Source organism: Protobothrops mucrosquamatus, unplaced genomic scaffold (assembly GCF_001527695.2).
Source record: "Protobothrops mucrosquamatus isolate PMUCROS unplaced genomic scaffold, P.Mucros_1.0 scaffold547, whole genome shotgun sequence".
NCBI lineage: Eukaryota > Metazoa > Chordata > Lepidosauria > Squamata > Viperidae > Protobothrops > Protobothrops mucrosquamatus.
The window spans coordinates 655275-667741 of record NW_015386851.1 but is presented as its reverse complement, the minus strand read 5'-3'; positions in this window follow the sequence as shown (position 1 = coordinate 667741).

Below are 12467 nucleotides of genomic sequence, written 5' to 3'. Positions count from 1 at the left end.
AAATTGTAATTTCAAGCACATTAGGAGCTTAAGTCCCAATGACATTAATGAATGCACTGTACAAAGTTAGGCACTATACAAATATATATACAAATATATATTAACATTATGTCAGCATCTTGAATCATTGCAATAACTTCATTAATAAAGAATATTGGTATATAACACAATAAAATCTCACATTGTAAATATCAGTGGTTTGCTATTTATTTCATATTATTAAATTTTAATATTTGTTAAATTGTTACTTTTTTAAAACTGTTGTAGATCTCCTAGGGTAACTTTGGGAGATGGAAAGCCATATAAATTGTTTAAATAAAATAATTTTCTTTACATGAGATTAGATACCTGTTAGTCATAAATCCACAATCATCTTAAATTGAGTAGCCATCACATTATCCACAAAACCACTCAGCATAGTTTAGAGCTGGATTAGATTCTGGATGAGGTCCTGTTATTCTTCTTGGATAAGAACAGACCTTTATGACCAAGAAAAGGAAACAATTAATTTCCCACAAACCTCTTTAAAAACAAAAAAATAGTAAACCAAATGATAACTAGGCTGTTTCTTTCAGGTTATCACATTACAGTTATTATATTATAGTTACAGGTAGTCCTTGACTTATGACAACAATTCTAGCTGGGAGCCAATGTACAATTTTGTGGTGGCCATCTATGTTGAAATGTATTCAGTCTTAGCTCCATAAGCCCCCCCCTGCATGGCCTGAGAGGAACAGTGAGACTCCTCCAGTGGACCATGCCTTGGCACTTGCCCTGGTCCCACCCCCTTCTGCCAGAGACCCTCACCCCTGGACTAGAGAATGGTAGAAAACTTGTAAAATATGAATTCATGTTCTAAGCCACTTCCTATCTATTATTGCTGACAAATAAATGCCTAAATAAGGCAAACCCTGATTAGGTAAAGCAACTGAAAAGGGGAAAGTAACTTCAAATTCTCTTACCTTTTCATAAAGTATCAAACCATTGTCCGGACATAATACGAAGTGCCACATATTTTAAGAAAATTCCCCTCCCTTTCAATGAATGAATGATAAATAGTATCCAGAAGCCTGAAAATCACTGCTATTACTAATGCATCCACAAGCTATACCTCCTAGTACATACTTGGTAACAAAGCAAAAGTGATTCTATGCTATTAGCAATGCTGATTTGCTGAACATGTAATAGATTTTAATATTATTGGAACAAAGACCTCCAACATAGATACTATACCAATATAATGGTCCCTAAAAAAGAGAACTGAATAAAAAGATTCAGAGATACATGAAATGCCTAGTAGTTCACCTACTCTTTCTTATTTTAGATTGATTTTCAGAACTTCTTTATTACATATTTGTAAAATAATATTGATCAATTTTGGCCTAGCAAACATTTTAGATAATAGTTTACAAAGCTCAAAGTTTTACTGCAAAAATATGCACATGCATAGACACAGAATATGTATTACAATCTCTTTTCCCCAAGTATTATACTTTCAAACAAAAGCTTCTCTTAGAGTGTAACTTTTTATAATTTTTCATGAGTTATAAAAAATTTGTCATCTAAGCCAGTATTACACCCTCTGAGTATCACTAGCTTCAAAACAGAAATAAAAATACCAGAAGCAGTTTTAAATTGGAGATGGAAACCAAACAACAGCAACTCAAATTATCAAATTATTTGTCTAGGAACTGAATAAGAATAGCCACATTACACATGGGATGTTCAGTTACACATTTCATTAAGATTGTTCTATGCTTTCTCCATGTAAGGGCTGACACAAGCAAGTTTTTTGTGTTATCACTACAAAACTTTTCCACACAGAAACAAAAAAAAAGGGGTTCATTTCAATATACAAATCAATATACAAATATACAAATCAATCCCAAGTGGTTTCCAACTGCCTGAATTTCAGAATCAGTACTAAGTTTCTTTTATCCAGAGATGGCAGGCTTTGCCTACCTTAAAAGTAAGGATTATATCAGCTTTCCCTTAATCAGAAAAATCCTGACAAACAAGCATATATGAAATTGCTCCACACAGAAAGATTGCACCTCCACATTTCTATTTAATATTTTTGATCTTGATCAATGTAGAATCACTTTGCTTCATTCTATGAGCTACTATAATAGTATATATTAAAATATTTAGAAGTATTTTTCTGAATGCATACAGAAATGTACTCCTCGCTTAATGACCATTCATTCAGCAATCATTTGAAATTACAACAATGCTGAATGAATAGTATTTATGACTGGTTCCCAAAGTTACAGCTGTTGCAGAATTTCCGTGGTCTTGTAATCAAAATTCAGGCATTTGGCAGCCCATCCAGATTTACAACCACAAGTTGCGCTTTAACTCTCTCCATCCATCTCCCCTCATCTTGGTCCTTTTAGCCACCTGTAACCCCCACCCTTGCCGCCCTGTCCTCTGCTCCTGCCTTATGAAGTGGTTCACAGGTGCTAGGCACATAGCAAGCACTAGTGCATAACTTTTGTTGAGTATTCCCCATTGTCTTCCTGCTTATTCTCTTGTAATCCCTTCCTCTCCAATGTATGTAAATACAAATATTCCCTTCTTGCTAATTATCCCAGCATTAGGTGAGCATTCCAAGTGGCAGGAGAGTGGGGAATAAGGGTTATAAGATTTGCCTGTTTACTCCAGCTTCTTTCTGAGTTGAGTTCCAGAAACCTTCCCCACTATTTAGGCTCACTTGACTGTTTGGAGTTGTATCCTTCTGACACTGTAAAACCAAGGAAAGTTGAACTAAAAACATAAGCACAGTTACGTTCACAGGATTTTCACTTAGCAAACTGCTTTGCTTAACGACTGCCAGTCCCAATTGCAATCACTAAATGAGGATCCCTGTAATATAAAGCTGTGAAGGGATTGTGGAAATCGACCCACTGTCCAAGGCAAGAAGCTAATATTACAGCCTCACCCACAGATGGTCATCCAACCTCCACCTAAACACTTCCATTGGAAGAAATATCTACTACTACCTGAGGCAATCTGTTTCATTATTGAACATTTTTTATGGATAGGATATTCTTCCTGCTGCCTAGTTAAAATCTGCTTCCTTGTAATTTTAACCTGCTAATGTCAATATTTCAGACACCTGAAGAAAGCTGTCATGGCTCCCTGCAATTTCTCTATTTCAGGCTATAAATACTAAATAAAGTAAATAAATATTTCAGGGTTTTATTATGCCAAATCCACAAATAAACAAAACTGCTCGTCACTAACAATTAGCTAACTATCACAAAAACCCTCTCAAAGTTTCAATTGATCCAGAATCCAGTGGCCGGGCAGTGATGGACAGGCTTCAATATGCCTATATAACACTTCTGCTTCATAAACTGCACTGGTTACGTTTTGCTTCTGGGTACAATTCAAGGTGCCCTACATAGCAAACAGCTCAGCTACCTGAGGGGCTGACTCCCTTCCCTCGTATCTGCTATCTTCATTTCTTCTTTTATTGCTGTATTGCTTTATTGTTTCATAGTTTTATGATTTGTTAAACATCAGGTATCAGATATTGCAGGAATGAAATTTTGAAAGTACCCGTAGTCCTAAATCAGAGCACTAAGTTTGGAAAAATCGCCCGCTTCTGAGAGATAGAGAAAATTGCAGCTGCTTCCAAAAGGCCCTGATTTTAAAGACTTCTGTCTGAAACCTGCTTTCAAAATGGCACCCAGCATGCTTAGTTATTTTAATATCTTGCTCTATCCTATTAAGAAGCAGAATGAATTATTAATTATTAATTCATTCACTGTTATCTTTATTTTTCATTCTATACCTTGATCTAGCCAATTCTTGTTCTGTACTCCACATTAAAATTCCTGTTTCAGAGGATACAGGATAACTCAGTGGTTCTCAACCTTTTTAATGCCGCGACCCCAACTGGTCGTAAGTTGAGGACTAAACCGGTCGTAAGTCGAGGACTAAACCGGTCGTAAGTCGAGGACTAAACCGGTCGTAAGTTGAGGACTACCCAACCGGTCGTAAGTCAAGGACTTTCCCTGCCTGGGAGCGCCGCGCATGCGTGGTTCCGCCCCCTGTGCCGGCCGAGACGTAGCTGGCAAGCGGCAGAGACGGAGCAGGCCGACGATCAGCTGGCCCAGCCCAAGGGAGGTAAGGCACCCGCCCGGAAAAGGGAAAAAAAATGGTGGACAGCCTTGCTTGGCGACCCCCGTGAAATGGTAGATCGACCCCAAATGGGGTCGCGACCCATAGGTTGAGAACCGCTGGGATAACTGGTTTCTCAATCAGCATTTCCTATGTGTTGAAATGGGAAACAGATAAAACTATAGCATATGCCCTAAAATAAACATACAATTAAAAAAAATCTAAAACGCAGAAGATGATTACCAAGAAATGCACAAATATTAAGACACAAATGCAAAAAAAAAAAAAAGGATAAATCCTCTGAATCCTCGGCAGCAAAGACTATGAAAAAAGAGGGGAAAGACAAACAAAGCCAAGGGGCAAATTGTATCTGGAAAACTGCAGATATGTTTATACTTTTCATGTAAATCATGGCATTGTAACATAGTTTCCATTTGTACTTTCTCTTCCTGCAGTTGTTTTACTTTCACTCTGTTTACTTCTTTTATTTTCTTCCACATGCATTTTCCCCCAAGATCAGTTCTTGAAAAAGATAGTTACAAATGACGACTCCAGAGAACAAGAAATCACTAAAAACCACTAAAAGAAGCAGAGGAAAATGCAATTATTTTGATAGAATTAGTTTGTTAGTGAAGAGAGCTAAACAATTATCTCTAATATGATGGTATTATCTATTGCTATATAAATAAAAATGTAAATGTTTGTTTGTTCAAAATCTTAAATCTCCAAAAGTTCTTCACCGATTGCTTTCAAATTTTGACACAACGTTGCATTCGAATATGCGCGTGTTTTTATATATCTACTATTATATAGATGTCACACCTGTGACAGGTAAAACATATGTTGCGTGTTCTAGAGTCGGCAAACCAGACAATCTCTATATCTGCACAGACAATGGAACAACAAAAAATATTGTATACCCACAAGCATTGTGAAATTAAACATATTACAAACGTGCACTTTCTCTTTTCTTTCTTTTCCATTTAACCAGACTGAGCCACAGCAACGCGTGGCCGGGTACAGCTATTTATAAATAAATAAATGTAGTGAAATGATTTGAACTGAAACTGAAGTGAGGAAATGTATCTTAGAGATTTATGTAGGAATCATAGTATGTTAAAGAAACTAAAATAATTGCTAAAAATGGCTGTGTGACTTGTTTAATCTGTGTGAAGATCATATATCTGCTTGATTAGAAGAATGCCCTTAAAATCTCTTTATGCAAAGGGAAGGTAGCAAGAATGAATGAAAAATTAAGTGGGGTTTAGTTTATTAAAAGAGCCCATGAGGAAGTTGGTAAAAATCTGATTGAAAAGATGCAAGAGGTCTACATGAGCAAAAATTTAGAATGTGGCTTTATGTTAAGACAGAGGACATCCAGATGAGATTTTTGGTCTTTATCAACCTGCTGAAAATTATTTATTAAATTTGTACACTGCCAGTGTTGAAGTAGCTAATGGTTTACAATTCAGGGGTGTCAAACTCAATTTCATTGAGAGCCGCATCAACATTCCGGTTGCCATCAGGGGGCCAGGTGGGTGTGGCCAGGGTGGGTGCAGCCTACTGGGTGCGTGTGGATGGAGTGGGTATGGCCTACTGGGTGGCTGTGGCCAGCTCTACATCGTTCGCATCAAGGGTGCCTGTGGGGGCCTGAGCAGGAGTGGGATAGATCTGAGGGTCTCTGGCAGAAGGGGGTGGGACCAGGGCAAGTGCCAAGGCATGGTCCACTGGAGGAGCCTCACTGTTCCTCTCAGGCCATCGGGGGGGGGGCTTATGGAGCTAAGACTGAATATGTTTCAGCATAGATGGCCACCACAAAATTGTACATTGGCTCCCAGGTGGCCTGGGCCAGGGCTAAGGCAGAGGGGGCCGTTCCCTCACTGTTTCCAGGATGGCTTCGCGGGCCACGTGAAACCACTTCGCGGGCCACATCTGGCCCCCGGGCCTTGTGTTTGACATGTCTGGTTTACATAGATAACAAAAGGTGCCAAAAAATAATAAAGCACAAAATAAAAACAGTGAAAGTAGTAAAATAACTATCATTAAATGCCAAATAGTGAATCATATCAATATGAAATCATATTTTGAAAACCCCAAGAAAAAGTTCTGTCTTAATAGTTATATTGTAAGGATCGATGACAACTGGGAAAATTATTCCTTAAAGTTGTAACTCTCAGAGAAAAACACTTTCTCTGGGTCTTCACAATTCTGTTCTCTTTTATATAGGGAGTACCAAACATACCCGACTGGAACAAATAAATGGAATGGTTGGTTTGTTTGTCCCTGGAGGAGATGGAAACCAAGTCATGGGGACCTTTAAATGTCAAAAACAGCACTCTGAATTGTACCCAGAAACCTGTTGAAAACCAAGACAAGACTGCAATATGGGTGTTATGTGACTATAGCAGATTTTATCTGCCAATGCATGAATAATGCATATTGTAACAACTTTGAATTAGTCTTCAAAGGCAAACCCATATATAAAGCACATTGTAGTGACTTAAACTGATATAAGGGCATGAGTTACCATAGCTTGGGCCTTCAACTCTACATAGGATCACAACTATCGGTAATTGTTGAATGGGATAAGAAAAGTGTACAATGGAAATATTTGTGAAAGTGAATGGAATCCTTAGTGAATAGCTTAACCATTATTTTGCTTACTTTTTTTAAAAAAGAGATTTACTTGGTTGCAAAATTTTGAAGTTTAATAGATTAGAATAGCCTTCTCAGTTTGGCAAAAAAATGAGAGTTTGACAGTACCTTTTCCAACTAACACATTTTCTTAAAAGGCAAAAGCTTTTGTGAGCTGCAGCTCATTTCATCAAATGCACAGAGTTAAACCAGACATTCAGGAGATAACTACCCATTCAGTGAGATCAATAGACAATAGACAAATTGCCAGATCAATTCCCAGGAAGAACATATTAAAAAACAGAACACCACTGGTTGCCACTAAGAGCTCAAATTGCTCAAAGATATTATCAATAAGCTACAGGACATATCAGAAATTACACTGTAATTTCTCAGGTTTATACCTGGCTACAAACAACCACCCAATCTGAAATATATTCTCTACAAGCAACAAGAAAGAACAGAAAAAGATAGCAGCATGGGAATCAAACCGTGCAATAAAACCAGATGACTACTTTGCCTCCATATCTACAAAACAGCACTATCACAGGGTCCAACAAGTACTCACAAGATTGGAGGAAGAGTGTGTAAAGGCACCCCTAATGAGATATATGCCATCATCTGCCAGCAATGGCCATCTGGATTCTATGAAAAACAAGTGGGATAAACTTCGTGCAAAATAATTAATGGATACAAAGTTTGACATCAGGACTCAAAACAAGTTAATATCAGAGCATTTCAACCTGCCAAGACACTCCACAGCAGACTTAAAATTGGCTATTTTGGAAAAGCAGGACTTTAATACCAACTTTGAATAAGAAATTGTTGAACTCACATTCATAAGCCTGAACAAACAGAATGGATTTTAATATATTACAATTGTTATTTGATACGCATTTGCAATCTGTCTCACAAAAAGGTGCTACCAGACTTTCGATTTTTTGCCACCATAGGCTAGTATGCTTAACATGTATAAAGTAGCTATTCTATTCCACTGGTGGGTCTTCTCCTGTACTGTATTATCTTCTGAATATGGGCAATTGTACAAAACTAGGCAGTCTTTGGATGTATGAAGAGAAACGAACAGAAAATTCTTGAGATGAAGTCTGTATATATGGAGGGCAGCAAACTTAAGGAAGTCTGGAATAGGGGGGAAATATGAAGATAATACATAAATGAGGGAGGACAGGAGAAGAAAAGAAAGGAAGAACTGTGAACTCTTGTTTATGTGGAAAGTTAAGGATGGAGAAGGTAATTTTATTCTCCTATACTACATATTTGGAAAGAACTTCTAGAATGAAGAGAAGAGGGAATCAAGCTATTCTCCAAAGCACCTGAAGGCAGGACAAGAAGCAATGGATGGAAACTAATCAAAAAGAGAAGCAAACTAGAACTAAGGAGAAATTTCCTGACAGTTAGAACAATTAACCAGTGGAACAACCTGCCTCCAGAAGCAGTGAATGCTCCAACACTGGAAGTTTTTAAGAAGAGACTGGACAGCCATTTGTCTAAAATGGTATAGGGTTTCCTGTCTGAGCAGGGGGTTGGACTAGATGACCTCCAAGGTCCCTTCCAACTTTTTTTTTTATTATTATTATTATTATTATTATTATTATTATTATTATTATTATTATTATAGGAGTCAAGATTTATTAAACTTGCTTTTCTTGCCCTTTTACTCAAAGAAGCAGCTGCTAAGTAAAGAGCCTTCCATCAACTGAAATTTCTATAAGCATGACACTTTTAGATCATACCTCTAATTTTTGAGATGAAAAAGCAAGCATTGACTGAACCACTTTTAAAAATATAAAATCTATTAGTCAATTCTCACCATAATTAGGTGAAACAAAGGTTCTCTAATAGATGGAATTCTGAGAAAAACTAGTCAATATTTAGATTATATACAGAGAGATTTTATATATAGTGACTTATACAAAAACTCTGTAGAGAGCAACGAAGTTATTGATACTAAATTTTTTCAGAGTGCTTAGAACTAGATGCTCAAACATACAATTGTGCAAAACATTTGAACAAGGTGAACAAAGTGTTCTCTTTTTAGCATTCAAATAGCCCATCTTTTGCAAGGCTTGCAGTATTATTTCAAAAGCTGTTCCAAGTTGTGTTCATGAACAAATAACAGTTCTGCTGGGATCTCTTTGCACGCATGTGGTCTCATCAGCTACAGTCGTCAAAGAGACATCCTTCAATGTTTTGTAGGAAAGTATTTCATTTACATTAAGAAGTTCTGTGAAACATTTCTTTTGAATGCTTTTCATAGGCCTTTTAAATCACTCTATCGGCTCAGATTATTTAATGGATTGTATTTGCACCTTCCTCTTCAGCAGCCATTACACTAGGCGTTGTTATTACTTAATATATTATTTAGAATTAATATAGCCTCCCACTCCAGTTCAAAACAAACTGTTATGTGAAACTAGGCAATTACTGCAAGCAAACCAAAATTAAAACTACATTAGCACATAGAGAAGTAGTATATTTATACAATCCCTCCCAAATCTTAATATGGAATAGACCATTTCCAGAATTTGGCTGTATATTAAGAAATGTGAAAAATTAAGATTTGAAAGCTTATAATATAAAAATAAACAGTAATTATGTTATGACTTGCAATCAAAAAGAATATAGATTGCTTTATACTTTAACTGTATCTTTAAAATACATACTGTGGTTAAGGATTTTTTTTTTAGAAAACAAGGCATTAAAACACATTATTAAAATATACGGAATAAGCAAATAAAAAATAACTGAAGATTTCAGGGTCTTAGTTCCCCTATCTTAGATTAAGGGTCATCGCAGGACAATGTATGTCCTGAAATTATGATACAAAAATGTGGTTATGTAAACATATTTCCATATAAACATTATAAGCTGTATCAAACTTCACAAATTTTCCTATATTACTTGCCCTGTCATATTTCAAAACAAAATAAAGGCTGTATCGCCTAACCAATTTTGATTTCAAAAAAATTAAGAAGGATTAGACCTGGCTAGTACAATAATCAAATGGAACACCACCAGAATCCCCAGAGCAAACAAACAAAACCTCTCCAGAAAGAATGACAACACAATACAAATATGTACATTTCATAATCAGAAACTGAATTAAGTTGAGACGTATTCAAACACCAAATAAGTATAAATCACAATCAATAGAATTTCAGATTACTTTATTATTGAAATAACTAAACTACACTACTATATCCAGTATGATATCAGCAAAATCATCTAAGCCATCTAGATGTCAGATCAAGGGTCATTTTCTAATATCAAAGGACAAAACAATAGGCAATTGATGCAATGTCCATATGCACCAATGTTCCAATTACTGCCTGAGAATGCAATCCTTTATGCATTTGATGTCAAATGAATTTGTGTGACTTACTTAATGGGAAAAAGTCAAGCATACAGAGAAATTGTTTGGTTACTGTCCCTCTGGATTCTGAAAAACAGTATAAAGCCACTTTACATAGATCACTTTGGATATCCTGTGGAGCCACCAACCAATTTCAACATAAATGGCTAATTATTGCTGTATGATTTTTACAACAAAAAGTGAAACAGAGCAAGGTAGATTAGCTTCACTGAAATGGAAGTCCACCCTTTTGGACTCCCAGTGCAAGCCCCAGCTCACGTGCTCATTTTGATACTACTACTACTACGTCCCTCAAAGGAAATCAAATGAGGCAACAGTACTTTGCACAGCGCAGTCAAGCAATCAAATCTAGATTGCCTAAGCTACTGGGCGTTGGGAGGGAAAAGGACAGCCATTGTGCTTTCTTTTGGAGCCCCCGTTTCATCCAAGAGCTCCCTCTCTCTTACAAAATCCCCCCGCCAAAGGGGGGGAGGCAGCCAGGCCCAATGCCAGGATCTCTTAGCCTGGCCTAAAACTGCCTCTCCTTTCAATAGAGCAGCTTCCCCTCTTCTCTCTCACCTGGCCCAGGCAGACTCCGTCACCCGTCCGCCCCCCAACTCCAGATGCGGGGTCTCCCCAGGAAGGCTTTCCAGCCCCCCCTCCCTGCCTCCTCGCCCTTCCCCAGCCAGCCTGGCAGGCCCATCCGTCCGACTGCCTTCCCCTAATCCCGACAGCCCCTGACCAGGCCCTCGTTCCCGCTGCCCGTCCCTTGCAACGGCTGTCAGACCAGCCCCTCCCACAGCCGGCCTGCTCGCCGCTCGTCCGGCGGGGCTGCAGCTCAGGCGCCCCCGCGCTCTCGCCTCCCCCCCCCCTCCGCAGCCCACCCGTTCGGCCCCGCCTCGCGCAACACAACCGCCCCGAGCCCAGAGCCGCGCGCTCACCTGGTGGCGCTGCTGCTCCCCGTCCAACGCGCCTGCAGAGCGCCTGAGCTGGCAGCCCTCCCCGCCACCGGACGCCCAGGCGTCCTTCCGGTCCTCCTCTCGCCCCCTCTTGCCCCGCCCCTCCGCCAGCCACACCTGGGCCTGGAGGTCCTGTGGCTGGGAGTTTCGGGCCGGGTCCGAGGAGGAGGAAGAGAAACCCCTCCGGTGCACTGTCCGGGCCGACGCGCGCAGCGGACACTGGCCCGCGCGCGGTGGCCAACCCTTCGCCGCCGCCGCCGCCGAGCGGCGCGTTCATGGCCGGGCTTCCGTGGCGGTGGCCTTTCGTTGTCCTTCCCTCGCTTTTCTTCCTCCGAAAGAGCCCTCGTGGAAATGGATCAGAAGCCCGCCGTGCCTCTCTTTCCAGCGCCTTTATTAAAATATGGTACCTCTCTTGGCGAAAGAATGCTCTTGATCCCGCATTGAGACATGTTCACATGATCCCGCGTCCACATGTTCAAGTCAACTTGCCTTGGGCGGCCGGAGGGAAACCGTTAGGATGCCTATCACGCCAGAACTGCCTGCAGCATAGCTTGAAAAGGGATTTCACTTCCACCCACGAGAGTCCGCGCCTCCTCGAGAAAGCCAGATATTGTTCTCAGGGGTCCCTCTCGCGATTCCTCCCTCCCTTGCGTCCTGTAACTCGCCTGCTGAAATTCAGTGGGCTTTTATCCAATTGGGGAATGACCCCTTTCCCCCATTCTTATTCTTTCTAAGAACAGTGGCATTCGAATATGCATTTAACTTTATACACAGCATTTTATTATTATTATTATTATTATTATTATTATGCAAAACCACCATTATGTATACTGTAGTGGCATTATAAGATCAGGAAACTGCAGTAAGAAAGAAATTAACAATGAATAGAGGGTTTGAGTTCAGAAGTTAATCCTACTGCACTCTTGAGGATTGGAATGCTAGCCAGATGATGCTTTGAAGGGCAAATTATATTCATCCTTTTTGTTCTTCCACAATTGTTTCCCAAAAGTTCTTTTCTGGAATTGCAGTACCTAAGTTGGCTGATCTCAGAAAGCTAAGAAGGATCACACCTGGTTAGTGCTGGGATCAGGAAATCCAAGGATGGAGGTTAGACAGGGAAATTGAAAAAGCATCTCAGAAAAAAAAGTAGTGGAGAAGTTGGCTATGTCTGTGAGGTCACCAAGTTCAATTTGAAGGAGTTTCTTTTTAGAACCAAACAAAACTACCAATGTGCTGAATGCTTTTTGAATGGTAGTACTAGGAACCCACCATTTGAAAGCACTTCTCCTTTCTTTGGGAAATGGAGAGTTTCACTTCGGGAGTAAAACCTGGCCTTACTATCTCCCATTTGCAATCTTTCTATGTATTTTTAG